The sequence below is a fragment of the Macrobrachium rosenbergii genome, chromosome 55, assembly GCF_040412425.1.
Source record: "Macrobrachium rosenbergii isolate ZJJX-2024 chromosome 55, ASM4041242v1, whole genome shotgun sequence".
Taxonomy (NCBI): Eukaryota; Metazoa; Arthropoda; class Malacostraca; order Decapoda; family Palaemonidae; genus Macrobrachium; species Macrobrachium rosenbergii.
Window position 1 is genome coordinate 87182214 of NC_089795.1, and position 17778 is coordinate 87199991.

Here is a 17778-nt window from a genome sequence, read left to right on the forward strand (position 1 = left end):
ACCGTTAAATACAAGAAGAAGAAGAGCGAGGCCAAGTCACGGACTATAAATAAACACTCTGTTAGTAACTTGGTTTACTTATCCTTGTGACTTGTGACAAGACTGAAGAACTTTCCTTTTGATGATTCCATTGCCGGTTGATTATTAGAAGTAAGAAATAATGTCATTTTTTTGTTGTATGAACAATTAAGCCAATTACTAAAATGGTGTGCTAACGAAAACAATGTCATGGGTTTTTAGCTTTGCTTCAGACTGGACTAGGACTCATTCAGGCCTACGTACTTTAATTGAGTGTACTTATTGTGATTACTTAAATTGCCTTGAACGCAAATGTTCTCTGTTTGTGTAAGCAAAAATAACTTTGAATTAAACATATTTGATAGGGAATTAAGTTTAGCTAAGGCGAAAACAACTAACGAGGTCCATGTTGACGAGAAATTGCGACGGTGGCGTGTTTACTTATCACAACTTTTTATCTTTGCTATTTTTGTCCCCAGGTTGGAAAGACAGTCTTGTTAAAGAGTAAAATTAGCGAAAAAGTAAAGCCTCTATCTTTAAATATGACAACCTGAAAATTCACCTTGTACAGTATGCTTTTATCCTCTCCCACTCGCTCACTCTCTCCCAAGAGAAAAGTGTATGATATTTATGTGATGTAAGTTCATATAAAAAATAAACCTCCCTGACAACGTAAATGACCACGAGAACTTGATCAAGGGTAGTTTCGCATGTTAAGCTAAAGTAAAGATACGTATATTTTAATTAATTAGATTACGTCTTCCTTAAGATCCCATCCCAGCATGGGGCTGCAATATTCAAAGCAGCAAAGGTTATTCAGGGTTAGGCAAGGTTAGTTTTGGTATGTATGCTTTATGGGCCACTTGTAGTTACTACTTCCACATCTGTTTACAGTGTTCCCGAATGCGTTGCAGGCTCTTTGTGTTTTAACATAAGTGCCCAGCAAGTTGTTCAGACAATAGATAGTAGAGTATTGCAGCCAGACATGATGACACTTAACCCATTTTAGTCCAAAGAAGCTTTCTGTTAGGTTGAGGCTTCTGGCTTAACCATAACATTTAAGGTTAGGCTAGGTAGATGTGCAGTATTAAAAGGGGACCAGATGGGTGTCTTAGGTTAGGTTATGCAAAGATTTGATAGTTTCAGGTGTTTGTATAAAGCAAAGAACCTAATGGGTGATACTCAAAACCCCCCCTCTCCCTTGCAGGCAAAGTACTCTTTATAGCAAAATTAATATCTTGGAGTTATTGATAATAAATTTGCTCTTTAATCGTACTGTCCAACCACTCCACCTCCTCCTTTTCACTGCTTAAAGCATTGCATGGCCCAAAGTTTTCCAGTGTTTGACTTTAAAGCTAAATTTTCATGACTCAGTCAATCAATCAAGTTAAATAATATCAGTGACTGAATAATGACAGTTTTGGCCATTTTTCCGTATGGAATGTGGAGGACAGCTTATTGATAAACAAGATAATTGTAGGTAAATGTAAGTAAGTTTTGTCATTTTGAAAATATCCCATTTGAATTTTCCATTATTTCCACAAGTTCCTCATTTTAACCAACTTAAGGTAGGGGTTTTTCCAGGGGGTCAGAGTCCTACCAGCCAGGTAGGACTTGGTTCCTTAGGTTAGGTTAGGATGTATGTACATATATTCCCTTAATTACCAGTACCACACATTTAGTCAAAGGTCATAGTCCACAAGTAAGATCTGGCACTCTTAGTTTTTATTTTTTAACCTGTTGTTGTTAGTGATTGCACACGTGAACCATATAGTTTTTATCATTTAATATTTCTGTGGTATGCTTAACTTGTCCTTGTTTTCCTTCCCTCACAAAGTCCAGTTTCCCATTGCGGTCCCCCCTAACTGTTTGTTCCAACAAAAATATCAAAAGCACTTGAACAAAATAAGCAGTGGGTATAATATATGATTCATGCGTTTGGTAGGAATTAATTCATCGTACTACTGTATGACAAATTTTTCCCTTGATGGTATTATTAAGAATGTAAATAAAAGCTGAACCTCATTCTGTTTGAAGTGAAGACTTCAAAGCCCTTTGAAATACTTCAGTGGTAGGCATGCAGATTTTCAATAGCGCATATCTTGTATGCCTTTTATTTGTTTACATATCTTGTTGGTGGTTTGTCATATTAATTGTTGTCCCTTGTGTTCTGTTTTCTCTTTTTATATTATATATTCTTATATTATTCTTATTTTATTCCGTATTGGTATCATTGCTCCATTAAGGGATGTGTCAATTGTTGAAAAATGTTCAATGTTTCACATGAATTTGTGCACTCGAATGAAAATTATTACGACATCAACATCTTCTCGTACCGAAAGTTTACATGTGCAACCAGTACAGCATACATATATTCCACTGTGGAACATTTGATCTGACTGTCTTAAATAGGAAAATAATACATATTTAATCTGGTTATCCATCTTTACATATTGAAGCAATTAGGATGGACATTCCGTAGGTGACAATGCTTTGCATCTACTCGAATAATGTTTCCATGATTTAGATCCATGATTTAGAGCTGTAAAGAGACCAGTGAGGAACTGGGCACTTAAATACCCATAACGTCACACACCAAATATTGAATTTTAGAGCTCAGTTTTGTGGGCCAATTTGCTTAAATGATTTTCGGAGACTCTATTAGCAATGTCGGTGTTGAATTTAATCATTAAAACTTTAGAATTCGTTCATTTTTATATGTAATATAATTGGACTAGGCTCATGAAGATTTAATATAATTTGTGTGTATGTAATGGACGACTTCAAAGGAATATAACAGAATGCTTCTGGTTTAGGAAATTGGGAAAAGAATGAAAAGAAAGGCGAAGTGTGAACAAGAAAAGGCGTGAATTAAACCCAGAGGGAAAGAATTACTAGCCAGGTTCAGTGGTCTTAAAGCCAGAATGGTTACTCAGTCTTTGAAGCACTTTGATCTAATCTGTTTGCATCTTAAACCGTGTGGGAGACTGCAGAACATACAAAGCGTCTTTTTCCTAGATTGTATTCAAGGATGTGTGATCTTCTAAAGGTTCCAGAGATGAGGTGCATTCGTGTCTTTGCTTATTTCTCTTGGCCCAGCATCCGCAACAGGATGATGTTGATCCCTCATCATCTCGATCTGGCCAGCATCTGCAGTGCCTGTGAAGAAAACGTTTTTGTTCAAAGATAATGTTTTGTATCTCTTCTTTATGAATGAAGAGTGAAAATACAAATGCAGCGACATTAAAAAGAATTAACGTAGGCAGTTTATGAGCTTGTCATAAACAAGGAATACATGCGTGGGATGTATTTCAGTGGCCAACGGTGCTCAAATCACTGTGATGGAAATTTTGGACATGACAGCAGGAGCTCTTCGTGTGAAATGTAAGGTGCAAGTTGTAGCTGTCATAGGTCATGAAAATCTGTCGACTGAAGTTTATAGGATAATCAGTGACAGTTCATAAGTGGAATCAGTGGTTTATCAGGATATGCATATTCAAAATGCGAAATAAATTATAATCGCAGTTAACATAAGCCTCCAGCTGGGGGCTGGATTATGATGAGAAAGTTTTAAATTGAAGACATTTGAGGAGAATGGAATTAAATATCATGTTCTTCCTTATTTGACAGTAGTGACTGATATTTAGAATGATTCGCTAATGAAAGAAGCTAGCTGGTTCTCAGAACAGTCATTAAACTATCTGAAGTGGCTCCAACTCTAGCTAAAGCGTATTAGATCAGCAACCAGCCTGTCATGCCGTGTTTCCGGACTCCAGAAAAAAAAATACAAATAATAACGTTTAGTGCATAATGGCCATAGTAACTCTCCAGTGGCGGCAGGCAGTTGAAATTCAAAATACTGGATGGACAGCTCAGCCTCAGCGAACGTAGAATCATTTGGAATCATATTTCTTTTGTTTTTGTTTTTTTATGCTGAGCGGGAAAACTGATTGTTCCAAGAGAATTAAGCTTCAGTATCCCATGAAATTAACATCAAGAGATAATCCGTCTGCTTCGTCAAAGACCTTTGCTTTTGTGACGCCCGTAAACGGTGAGGATGTTACGGAAGCCCATCTTTGTGAATTTTACGAAGTGACAAGTAGCCTCTACGTTACTTGGTTTTATAGTTCGTGTTCATAGCATTTCCCCTGAAATCACAACGGAAGTATCTAGACTGATAAGAAATAGCAAAGCCAGTAAGAGTCAACAGTGGTGCGACTTCAAGGCTGTGAAGGGATTCAATTTCAGTGAAATATAGACTATGTCCAGTTGGGTCTAAGCGATGGATAGTTTTAGGCCAATAAAAAGAATTTTAATATTTTGGAATGACTTTGACGTGTTGACTGGCCTTATTGAGGCAAAATACACACAGGGACAATATATATATATATATATATATATATATATATATATATATATATATATATATATATATATATATATATATATATATATATATATATATATATATATATATATATATATATATATATATATATATATATATATATATATATACATGTATACATACATACACATACATACATATATATATATATATTCTATGCTCAAATATTAAGCAACTGGTATTCCTCTGCGTTGAATTCTCTCTACCTCGGGAATGGCTTGTGCCAAAAGGGAATAAAATGACATATGCTTCAACCTCTTAGGTTTGATGTAGTACACTATCAATCATAGAAGCAAATCACTGGTTAGAGTTAGACCAACAGATGCACAATGTGTTTTAACGGGCCGTCACTTCCATCATTTTCATCAATTGGTTTTCGTTTTGTCTGTATCAGTACCGAGTTTCTCGGAACAAAATCCTATTTGGATGGTTTTTCTAGTTATTCATAAACATTAGTCTAATTTTTTGTGAAACTGCGATGTGCTATTATTATAAAAGTATTATATAGCCGTATATGAACATCCTATACGCCATCTTCCATTCCCTATGAATCTTTAATAATTCGTTAGACATGTAAAATTGTAGTTTTACTTCAAAATTCTAAAGCATTAGGGCTATAGTTGTATAGACTGTCTATCCGCTTTATATAATCCTCTACGTCTATCTCCAATATATTTTGGTACTCGTATTATTTATGCATTTTGCTGGGCTTTTGGCCCGTCAGATATGTCGGCCCGGAATGCCTGAGGTGCGCGCTACCAAAACCTGACTATATTTTAATCAGTCTTAATAAAAAGATTTAATTAAAAAAAATTGTTACGTTTATTACCATGCATATTGCTTTTCTTTTATTTTTGGGCCTGTTGCTTTGTCAACGCTGTTAGCAGTATTTTAATCTGTCCGTTTTGAAAACTGCTATGCATGGAATAACTGCCGTCATTGCTGCTTGGTGATGGCTGTCGTGTAATCGACGCAGTGCTGTCTCCTCGCCATGGTTTATAGCTTTTCATGAGTCTTTTATGTTTTTAAGCCTTCACAGCAAAAGTTTTCATTTATTGAAGGCTTTATAACCATCATCATCCCGTATCATGATTTCAATTACCCGCGCAATACGAACTATGCCTTTGAAGCATCAAGCATATCGAGTGATATGAAGGAATTATTCGATGAAAACTGGGTGAACAAATATTCATATATGTGCCATTAAATATTCTTTATAATAAATATACGCACAGAATAATATCATTCCATCATTCAAACGAAGTATATCTTAGTGAAAGACGAGCATGAAAGCCAGGCAACAAGAAACACCACCAAAACTTGTCGGAGATCCCGCTCGGTCTCCTCCCTCAGAAGGGTTGCACGTGGTCTTACAGCTGAGGAAAGCTGACGTTGAATCCTTAAGTGACAACAAACTACTCATTTTCGCCCATATCTCCTCTAAACGTGATTCTATGATGCTGAGAATCGACAGGATCGTCTAGCGGGGTCCGTTGCATCGACCGAAGAGGCTTCCAGGTCGTAAATGGGCCGCGTTTTGGCAAATAAGCGGTAAATACGGAACAGCTCGGAGTGGCGGACATTAAGGTGGAAGAGCTTTCCTATTTATTGGAAAAAGGTGAGGTTTCATCCTTCGGGTTTGGACGCGCTCGCGGCCGATGTGAATGCGCGAAGCTTCGCCGAGTGGCTCCACATCGGGCAAATGACGAGATTTATTCGGAAATAAGGCATAATGGCTTCTTAGCCAGGGTTATTCCTTCCGACCCAAGCCTTGGTCATACGAAGTTCGCGATGGATTATAACCCATATATATGCCCAGAAAAGGTGAAGGTTCTTGAAATGAAATTATTTTTATATATGATATAGGTTATGATGTTTTTATGCCATATATCAATATTTGAGCAAGTTTTTTTCAAGTATTCTTCAATTTATGGCGAAAAATTTACTGTTGCGCAAACGCTCATCCTGTCCAGTGCTGCGTATACGCAACACTGGGCATTTTAGGCCTCAGATTTTTTTTTTTTTTTATATGTAATTTTTCATGGGAAACGTTCCATGCTCGTTAGAACGAATACTGACTACTCCATTATCATTCCATCTGACAACGAGAATTTGAGAATATCTAAGAAATGCTCTTCACTACCTCTTGGCAATTTTTCAAACTTCTTGTTGATAGTCAGTGGACATTTTTCTACTCGGTTGGCTCTTAGGGTACTTGTTGCACCTTGACCTCTTCTTTTGATCTCTTCTAAGAGTTTTATTGAGGTGAATAAGTTATCAAGATGAAGAATTTTACTCCTGGATATTCAGCTTGAAGTGTGGCAAGAATGTTTAGAGCAGCTTTCCCTCCTCATCCATATTCACTTGCATACTCATTTGGATTATTTCCTTGATATTTTCCTTGGTAAAGGTCAAGAGAAAAGGCATAACCCAAAGGATTGCAAGCCGCCCATGTTTATAACTCCATCGTATGGGCTTTCCACGGATGAACTGTTTTGTTGGGTGTCTTCCAAAGTATGGAATCATGGACTCATCTATAGATATAGTGGATGGCCCAAAGACTTTACCATAGGAAAGATAGTTTTTATATAGAATGTCCAAAAATGGGCGTTACTTCATGATCTCAAAACTTATTCGTCGGATTCAAATCCCAGCTATTTTTGCATGAAAAACCATTTTGGATTTTCATGCAAAAATGCATGGAAATACTTCAACCTGATCTCATCAAACTTATTCCAACGCATTGAATTGGATGTTAGCTCATATAAATTATAAAGCGAGTATCCAGTTCCATTGAAAAATAACCCTTAATTGAATAATCTTATGCGTCTTGATGCAGAACAATAGCCTGATAGCAATAGAATTGCAACAAATAATTTCATCTCATTACATGCTAAAGAGAACTGATGGTCACCATTTTGTGCTGCATATTTCACAGTTTCAATAGTTAGAAGTTCTATGGCAGCAGCATCAAGAAAGTTCAAATATTTCAGGTGGGGTTCGTGGAACATCAGCAATAGATGGCCCGTAAAAAAGTTGACAGGGCCTCACTTTGCATTTTTTTTTTTTTTTGTTAGAAGTTTTCTTATTTCTGCCATATATCGGAGTTTCTCCACTAACAAGAGCCTGAGAAATCATTTGAGCTACAGGTTGGTTGTTTATGTCAACATCATCCTCTTCTCCTGAACCTTCATCTGTTATCCCCCCGTTTTCTGGAGGAGAAATGTAGATGGATACATGTTTCTTTGTTGCAACAACAATATTATCTTCACTGTCATCTTCTTCACTACTTGAAAGCCTTTCTAATCCTTCCAAAATTTCTACCAAGGTTAGATTCCTAAACAGAAAACATAGCTCAATCAAGCTCTCATGACCTCTATTTATGAATATATATATATATATATATATATATATATATATATATATATATATATATATATATATATATATATATACATACATACATACACATATATACATATATAAATACATATATATATTTTTATAGGCCTTTACATAGCTTTTTATGTAAATATTATAATGTATATAAATAGGCCTATTCATATTTGGTTTTATATATATATATATATATATATATATATGGTGTGTGTGTGCATGTATGTATGTATGTGCATGTATATTTATGGTGATCCGTAGGCAAACATGTAAATGTAACGTTTTTAAACGCAATATACTGGGGGAAATATATGTGGAATATTCAACATCAGTGAGACATGGGATGCCCAGTATTGCGTGAACGCATCACAATAAAAATGAGATTTTCGGAACATATTTTGAACATCAGAATAATTCTAAAACAAAAATTTCCAAAATGCGCTAATAAAGGAACAATCTGTTAATAAGGACATAATCTTATTTATCTATAAATATGTTGCATTTCTCATATATACTTATTATTTCTCGAAGACATGGTAGACGAAAATTACACTGAATTTTAAATCACCGTAATGCACTTGCTATACAGTTTCTTTCAGCAGTTCACCATACATACTTCTGCTAAACTCTCTCTCTATCAACTGATGACAACAGAAAGACAGAACCGATAAGCCTGTGGCGTGCAAGTTGAAACTTACAGACACAAGTTTAGTGTTGCACAAACGCATCACTGGGCATATATGGGTTAATTTAATATCGCGAGCGCGGAGGTTGGCGGGACCGGAATTTCGCGACGACCGACCAATTTTCGTGGCCTTCGGTCCGGTTGTGCCATGTCATACCACTTTTATGTCGTTGCGGCTTCCATTTAGCGGTTCTGTAGCGTAAATAAGCGAGAACAAAGGAATTACGCTGTTTTTTTACGTTTTTTGATTATCGAAAAATTAAAGGCTCCCCGTCTGTCACAGTTGGGGTAAATCAGCCGCATTCAGGCAACTTCGAGAGAGTCTGGAAGTAAAATTAATGTTTAACCCATAAAAACTTTTGTTGTAGGTTATTTTTATAATTTTCCTTTTAAGAAATTACACGGAGTATTGGATTTTTTTTATATATTTTAGTAATCTTTCTCCAGCTACCCTTTGTTAGCATATGTTAGGAATCGTTAAATCCCAAGTTAGTTTTTAGGTTAATAAACATCACCACTGTAGTATTATTTAGTCTTTCGATTATATTTGTTCAGTCTATAGCATTTTCCGTGTGAATTTTCCCATGTGGTCTAGATCATCATCTGCAGACTTATATTCCTTTTTATATGATCTTCAAGCTTTTATCTTAAGTTATTATACTTGTAAGCCTTGTTCTATCACTCTTATGTGTAACATATCATCTACTGCTCATCACATCTGCAACTACTTTTGAGTGTGATATTCCCAATTGATTCCAGCCCCATTTTGTAGTCACTCTACAAAATTTCCTCCATTTTCTTGTGGGCTGAGTGCATAGGGAAGCATAGGCCTGGAACATGTAATTTTTTTTTTTTTTTTTTTTTTTATAAGGGATACTTTTGGCTTTATTTATCAACAGTACAACAATCTTAGTTTGGTGCAGTTGTTCATTTTTGCTGTTTTTTCCTTCGGTTTGTAGCTCTTGTCATTGCAGTCTAGTATGTTGCCAAGGTAACAGAAATGTACTACAATATCCAATGTCTACCCCCCCCCACCCTACCCCACTCTGCTCTATCCCCACCCTACTCTACCACCACCCCACCATTATATACAGTAATAATCCTTACCATGCATCTTCCACCAACTCTTTTATCATTTACATGCATTAGCCTCATTATTCACACACTGTTTTAGTGATCTTCGTTTCTCACGTAGGTAATAAAGGATTCAGTTCTGATCCTAAATAAGCACTAGCATTCATCCCAAATTCTCCTGACCTTCCCACACTGCATATCTTGTCATGTTAAGTCTTTCAGGTATGGGCCTTTACCCATTTGATTTGTAAGGTCTTATCAGATTTCTTGTCTTGCCAAATACCTCTTCAAGGTATGGAAATATATACCATTTTTCTGAGGCACTTGACTTGCTCTTGTTTTTTTATTCAGTAAAATGCATAGTGCCTCTGATATTGATATCCTGGTTGCAAACCAAATTGATGATTGGGACTTATATTCATTCTACGTCACCTTCTCTCTACTGTTTGAAAGCATTCTAAGCCCTCTGTATGATATTTTCTGTATGCCCCATTTCTTAAAGATTTTACTGTATAATACTCTTCCCATTAGTCAGTTTCCATCTTGTTCTTCATGATGTCATGCGTGGTAATCTTGTAAGTTTTTCAGTGACTGGTTCTACCCCAGGTGGTCTGGGAGCCTTTCCACTTGTCATGGTGACATCATCTTCTTGCAGTAGGTTTTCAGAGTTTTAAGCCTTTGTTTATTTATCATATTTTCAAGTTTATCGCTGTCTCATTTTATTTTTAGATACTTTACCCCTCTCATGTGTTTTCTGTCCTCATCCAGTTTACAGATCTGAGACGTTTTTCCTTCACTATACTTTGTAGAAGTTTTGATAGTTTTTCCCTTATATCTTCTTCATTGCCTCCTTCATATAGACCTCTTCTGTGACTACTTTCTGCATACTGCTTCCCCTTTTTTTTTGTATGCCATCTCTCTGCAGCCTTCATATTAGGCCTTTTATACTCATGTCTGTTGGAAAGTTCCCTTTGTATCATTTAATTTCTCAGTTTCCTGTATTATCTTGTATTTACTCCGTTGACTAACCCATCATCTCTCTTCCATGTTACTTGGCATGCATCAATATACCCTGTGCTGAACTGCATGAGCACTTGGCACATCTCATCGTATAACAGTGCCGTTGTTTTCTTTGGTAGTAAGTACATTTTCTTATAATAAAATGTTTCTTATTTCTAATTCGTATGTTGTATGAGAACACACTTTTCTCTGAACAACTTTGGACATTGTTTGTTTGCGGCATCTGTAAACTCTTGCCGGAAGGAATTCCAAAATGGCATCTTTGCAGCATCTGTAAAATCTTTTGTGGAAGGAATTCCAAAATGGCTTCTTTGCAGCATCTGTAAAATCTTGCCAGAAGGAATTCCAAAATGGCTTCTTTGCAGCATCTGTAAAATCTTTCGTGGAAGGAATTCCAAAATGGCTTCTTTGCAGCATTGTAAAATCTTTTGTGGAAGGAATTCCTAAATGGCTTCTTTGCAGCATCTGTAAAATCTTGCTGGAAGGAATTCCAAAATGGCTTCTTTGCAGCATTGTAAAATCTTTTGTGGAAGGAATTCCAAAATGGCTTCTCCCTCACTGGCTTCATTGTGTTCATCTTCTTTAGTCCAGCAGAGTTTTGGTTGTACTGCTATTCCCTTATAATTTCGTACTCCAAAGCCACATCCTCAAAAAAAAAAAACAAGTTCCTTTAATCTACTTTTAATTTTTCCACACATTGTTTACCTTGTGTGTGGCTCTTTTGCCCTTTTATTTGATAACTTTCCCAAATTCATAATTTTGATTCTCGTGAACTCTCTGTGTGTGGTGTTTATACAGATAAATCTTTTGCTTATTAGGGTAATGTAGCCTTTGATAAATTTCATTGCATAGCCAAATTTTTTTGATAGACAGTGACTAAGTGCTAAGAAGGCATAGGCTAGTTCGTACTGTGAAGAAATTGATGCTGTGAAAGTAAACTTAACATTATTACTCCAAATAAACAGGAATCATAGTTTCCTGCTATTTTATCCATTGAAAGTGAAACCTAGTGTTCTGTATAAACATATGCTAGGCTAATTTTAAGGGTTGTGCACTTGTATTTTTCTGCCTTTTGAGGCACATTTGTCAGTTGCTTGCCTAGTTTAATTTTTAGTTTTGCGTCGCCTTTGGCTGTCCGTCCAGTCATTTTTCTGTCTACTTTTCTGTCTACCCTCAGATCTTAAAAACTACTGAGGGCTGCAAATTGATATGTTGATCATCCACCCTCCAATCATCAAACAAACCAAAATGCAGCCCTGTAGCCTCAGTAGTATTTATTTTTATTTAAGGTTAAAGTTAGCCATAATTGTGCTTCTAGCAACGATATAGGATAGACCACCACCTGGCCGTGGTTAAAGTTTCATGGCCATGGCTTATACAGCATTATACCGAGACCACTGAAAGATAGATCTATTTTCTGTGGCCTTGATTATATGCTGTACAGAAAACTCAGTTGCACCAAAGAAACTTTCGCACATTTTTACTGGTTTTATTTGTTGCTTGGCTGTCTTTCCCAGCCTATGGAAATCCCTTAGGTCATAGCATTGTGTGACATCGCTTGCAGTGTGCTGAGTGACACTTCTCCACCTGAACTGGAACTGATGTTGGCAGTTTTCAGGTATATACCACTTTTTATGTAAATTACTTGTTTGAGCAAATTTTGTGTTCTTAAATGTTTCTTCACCTTTGACCGAGAGATTTTATTAAACTGTTTATTGTGGCCAATCAGCATAACCTAATCTCAGGGCACTTGAATACCAAGGCCAGTGTTTTCCTTGCCACCTGCTGAAGCAATTTCTTCACCTGCGACCAGCCTCTATAACTATTGTGTATCCTGGTATAATCTGTTTATTTGTGCCACCCTTAGCTGGTCTGATTTATCTTGTTGCTTGCAGTTCGTTCCATGCAGTGGGAGACCGAATAGCCTGTGGTAGCTATCAGTCTCCTTAGAACTTGCATCAGTGTGAGTGCCAAAAACTATTGTGTGAAAGGACTGATACGGAAGAGTGCAGTACAGTAACATTCATTCAGTCTTGAGGCATCTGCACAGCTCTGTTTATGACTGGCCTGCTTCTAACACTAGTAGATTGGCCTTATAGAAGTTGAGATTTTAACCATCTTCCAACCATTGTTTGAATGCAGCCCAAATAAGGGTGGTAGGCCTATGTGGATATGCCTGTTACAAGGGCTGAAGGGTCTTGACAGTGTCAGGTTACAGGCATAAATTTGGTGCACACAATGAGCAATAATGGTTGAAGGCACCACAGTATTAGTGCAAGTAGCGGCAGCAGTAACTAGAAATGGCTGGTCCTGGTTATATTTAAACTGTTTCTTAAATTCACTTCCTTCTGTGTGTCTGTTCTTTTTCCCTCTCCTTGGAAATGTTGACTGGTTCAGCTTGTTCTAGAGAAAGGTCACCACTTGACTTTGTTGAAAATCCTTTATGATAGGTACTTTCAAGTGCTGTACAGAGTATCCAAAATATCCGAAGGATGATAGGTACTGCATCAGTAATACAGGGAAGAACAAGTCCAGCAGTGGCAGTGATGAAAAAAGAGAGGAGCTGTGATTGCCAATTCAGACAACCACCATTTTGAAATTACACTAATGTCACACGTCTAAACAACAAGTTGGATGTTTGAATGGCTAAAATGGTCACTGTCTGTAGGACAAGCGGACTAGCCCTTGTTTCCAAGGAAACAGAGAACACAAACCCCAGAAGGAGGTTCAGAGAATTCAAGACGCTTGAAATATAAACTGGATGAGATACGATTTCAAGTTCGGGCTTCTAAGAGCATGAAATTTGGCCCAACATGTAAATTATATGAAAGACATGTATATATCTAAAAAGTGTCAACATCAGTATAGGTAGAGGAGTTACAAAGCATTATGCAACTCATAGTCACACATAAGCCTATTACCCAAAAAAATAGCCTAGCATACTCTAAAAAAAAATGTATTGTGTAGGTTCGCGTGTTTATGAATGGGTAGTACTAGCCTGGTATGTTTATGTAGATACTGGAGTGTATGCATTTGGCTTCACTTCTAATTGGTTATAACTGAGTGCTCAGATTCTTTTATATGGGTTCAACCCAGTGGGTTTGTAGTAAGAAAACATCAGAGAATAGCAGAACCAGGATCTTGAGGGGTAGAGGATTAAAGAATGCCATGAAGCCCATGAGTGAGAAGCCATGCTGTAATTCTCTCTGAGCCAAATATTAAAGATGCAGCAAACAAAGGGCTAGAGTAGTCAGAGGAAAGCTGGTAACATACAGTATAAGAATGAAGACGGTGAAACATATTAAGAGGAAGAGAGTTGACTATCTAAGAAAGAGACAGCACTGTTACACTGAGCTCACATGCTAAATGCAACTGACAGGGCAGTACAGGATGTATTGTTGTGTGTTGAGTAACTAGGGAAGATGATCATGTCCATTCAGGCAAAAGAATAAAAACAAGAAACAAAACTTGAAATACATTTGAAGGAAATGTTAAAATATTGGAAGTAAAAAACATAATGAAAACTGCAGGAAGAAGGTGTACAAAAGGAAGAATATGCAGTGGTCACACTTACCAAATGGAAAAAGTAACGCTGATAATGATTGAATATGCAGGCCCTCCAATTCTTCACTTGCTGCTTCGTAATTACCATACCTTGTTACAAAGCTTCAAAAAACTAAACAAGCTTTTACCAAAGTTGATCCATATACTGTATAAGAATTCAGAATTGTGTATCCAAGGAATAATGCAAGTTATTTTGAGTTTGCTACATGGTAATCATAAAACAAATTGTCAAAGATGCTAAGATAATGAAAGTTGTCTAGAAAGGAAAGAGACCAGGCCATTTTGTTACAGTGCTCTTATAAGTTGCTTATATAGATTTCCAGTGGGTTTAAAGCACTTTGAACTGGAGGGAACATTCGTTGACTTGAATTTCACTCTGGAATTGTTATGTGTGAATGGATTTCAGTGAGGATTTTATGGTCAGAATAGTCTTGGAAAACATACTCAGGAACAAATAGAACAGATAGGTCAGAAAATTTGGCTGGATTTTAGTGAGTATTTTATGATCAAAACAGTCATAGAAAACATACTCAGGAACTGAATAGGAAGAGATAAGTCAAAAGATTTGGCACACAGTGTACATTGAGAGACTGAATGGAATGAGCAAATTTAGTAAAATCTCAGGGATAACTTGAAATGTTGATTGGGGTCACATTCTTGAATCTGACCCTCTGAACGATGGTAGAAGTAAAATCTGCTTGTTTCAAGTCAGTGTGAATTGGTTTATGCTGCAGTTAAATGTGTAGAGATGAAGTTAAGTATTTTTCTTTTATTGTTGATGTGGGTGAATACAAGCAGTCCCCGGTTATCGGCAATCCAGTTTTTTGGTGCTTGTCTAGCAATGAAAATTGGGGGTTTTCGGCGCCGATACATACGTAACAAAGGTGTCGATAACCGGAAATCACCAGTTTTTGCTTATCGTCACTCCATCGGAATGGAACCCCCACCATACCCAGGGACTACCTGTATATGATAAAATTAACCCTTAAACGCCTACTGGACGTATCATACGTCGACTAAAATTGTCTGTTGGGTGCCAAGTGGACGTACCGTACGTCGACTACAAAAAATTTCAACCTTCAGTCAACTTTGACTCGACCGAAATGGTCGAAAAACGCAATTGTAAGCTAAAACTCTTACATTCTAGTAATATTCAATCATGTACCTTCATTTTGCAACAAATTGGAAGTCTCTAGCACAATATTTTGATTTATGGTGAATTTTTGAAAAAAAAACTTTTTCCTTACGCCCGTGCAGTAACTCGGCCGAAAATTTCAGAAATTCTTTCGTCGTTTTGTCGTAATTTTTGCACTGTTTTATATTAGCCGTTACATAAAGTTTTATATATGAAAATGTGTGCAATTTCATGTAAAATACAGCAAAATACAACCCATGGTTGTAGCTTTTATCAGTTTGGAAATATTTTCATATAAACCACGATAACTGCCAAAATTTCAACCTTTGGTCTACTTTGACTCGACCAAAATGGTCAAAAAACGCAATTGTAAGCTAAAACTCTTACATTCTAGTAATATTCCAATCATTTACCTTCATTTTGCAACAAATTGGAAGTCTCTAGCACAATATTTCAATTTATGGTGAATTTTTTAAAAAAACATTTTCCTTACGTCCGCGCCAGAAATTCTTTCGTAGCGTTGTCGTAATGTTTGCACCGTTTTATATTAGTCTTTACATAAAGTTTTATATATGGAAATGTGTGCAGTTTCATTTAGAATACAACAGAAAATAACTCATGGTTGTAGCTTTTATCAGTTTTGAAATATATTCATATAAGTCACGATAACTGCCAAAATTTCAACCTTCGGTCAACTTTAACTCGACCGAAATGGTAAAAAAACGCAATTATAAGCTAAAACTCTTACATTCTAGTAATAATCAATCATGTACCTTCATTTTGCAACAAACTGGAAGCCTCTAGCACAATATTTTGATTTATGGTGAATTTCTGAAAAAAAAAAAAAACACGTCTGCGCGCGGTAACTCTGCCGAACATCTTAGAAATTCTTTCATCATGTTGTCGTAATGTTTGCATCGTTTTACATTAGTCGTTACATAAAATTTTATATATGAAAATGTGTGCAATTTCATGGAGAATACAACAGCAAATAGCTCATGGTTGTAGCTTTTATCAGTTTTGAAATATTTCCACATAAATCACGATAACTGCCAAAATTTCAACCTTTGGTCAACTTTAACTTGACCGAAATGGTAAAAAAACGCAATTGTAAGGTAAAACTCTTACATTCTAGTAATATTCAATCATTTACCTTCATTTTGCAATAAATTAGAAGTTTCTAGCACAATATTTCGATTTATGGTGAATTTTTGAAAAAAAAAAATTTTTTTATGTCCGCGCGTTACGAATTCATGCATCATTTTGTGATAATATTTTCTCTGTGTTGCTTTGATCGTTTTACAATTTGTTATATACCAAAATCATTGCAATTTAGTGTACAATACAAAGAAAAACAAAATAACCCGTTAGCTTTAACCGTTTTGCGCACAGCGCGATTTGTATAAAATTATATATGACAAAATTTTTTGCGCTGTCGTATATTTCAGTATTTATATATGATATTTTTTTGTTTTCATTTCTGATGGTTGCATACTAAACTTCAGGCAATGACAAAAAAAGGAGCCAAAAATGAACTCTTAATATTAAAAACTAAGTGTGCTGTGATTTTTTTAAAAAAACTTTTTTTCTGCTTCGGCGCTAGCTCCCGAAAGCCGCCGGCATACGGGAGACGTTTTTGTAAATAGAGGCTCGGCGTTTAAGGGTTAAGGTGTTCTCATCAGACGAACTAAGTATCATTAGTAATTATAATTTGAATGTTTATTGACATGCATGTTGCCACAGTATGAATGGAAATAACCACATAAACTGATGAGTTGTGTCAGGTGCTCAGACTTTTGGTACAGTGCGTATTTTATGCTGCATAGGAACAATATAATACCAAAAATATCTAGAGTGGAGTTTCACAATGTACATACTGTATACACTTGGCTCTCCAGATTTGCAGTTGTCATGATAACTGACTTAATGAAAATTAATTTAATTTGGATTGTTACAGCTATGTTTAAACCAGTAGGTGACAGGAAAATATAAAAATATAAAGAAGGCTAGAAATGTTTAGGAAGTCATAAGTGTATATTTTAGGTGCAAATTAGTTTTGATATACTGTACACAGGCAGTCCCCGGTTATCGGCGATGCAGGTTTACGACGACGATAACTGGATTTTTGGCACCGATCTCCAGTTATCAGCACCGATCCCCACTTATTAGCGGTGTCAGTAACCAGGGATTGGCGCTATTATTGCTTTTCAGTTATCAGTGATTTTCAGTTATCGTCACACCGTTGGGAACGGAACTCCCACCGATAGCCGGGGACTTCCTGTACTGCCTATCATAAAAAGTTATATGCATAAATCATTGACACTACCAGGCGCAGTTGAGCAAAACATAAATGAGACAAGATGACCTAGGTTTTAAAAAATGTAATAAATTTATCAGTACAGTACAAAAGTGACTCGGGTTGAAATATGTTGGTTGTACTCTATGCCTTGCTATTTATAGATTTAACTGTATTTAGTT

At 36.3% G+C, this 17778-nt stretch overlaps 1 protein-coding gene across 5 annotated transcripts in view; it reads left to right on the forward strand.

The window, feature by feature from the left end:
- LOC136835604 (uncharacterized) overlaps positions 1-17778 on the forward strand; it is an 89474-nt gene continuing 71696 nt past the window's right edge. For 2 of the 5 annotated variants that reach the window (XM_067099340.1, XM_067099339.1), the window contains exon 1: positions 5781-6044. The gene's annotated coding sequence lies outside the window, so the exon portion shown is untranslated. Of the gene's footprint in view, positions 151-5751; positions 6045-17778 lie in introns of those variants that run through there. The other 3 variants (XM_067099338.1, XM_067099341.1, XM_067099337.1) reach the window with 3 other exon arrangements.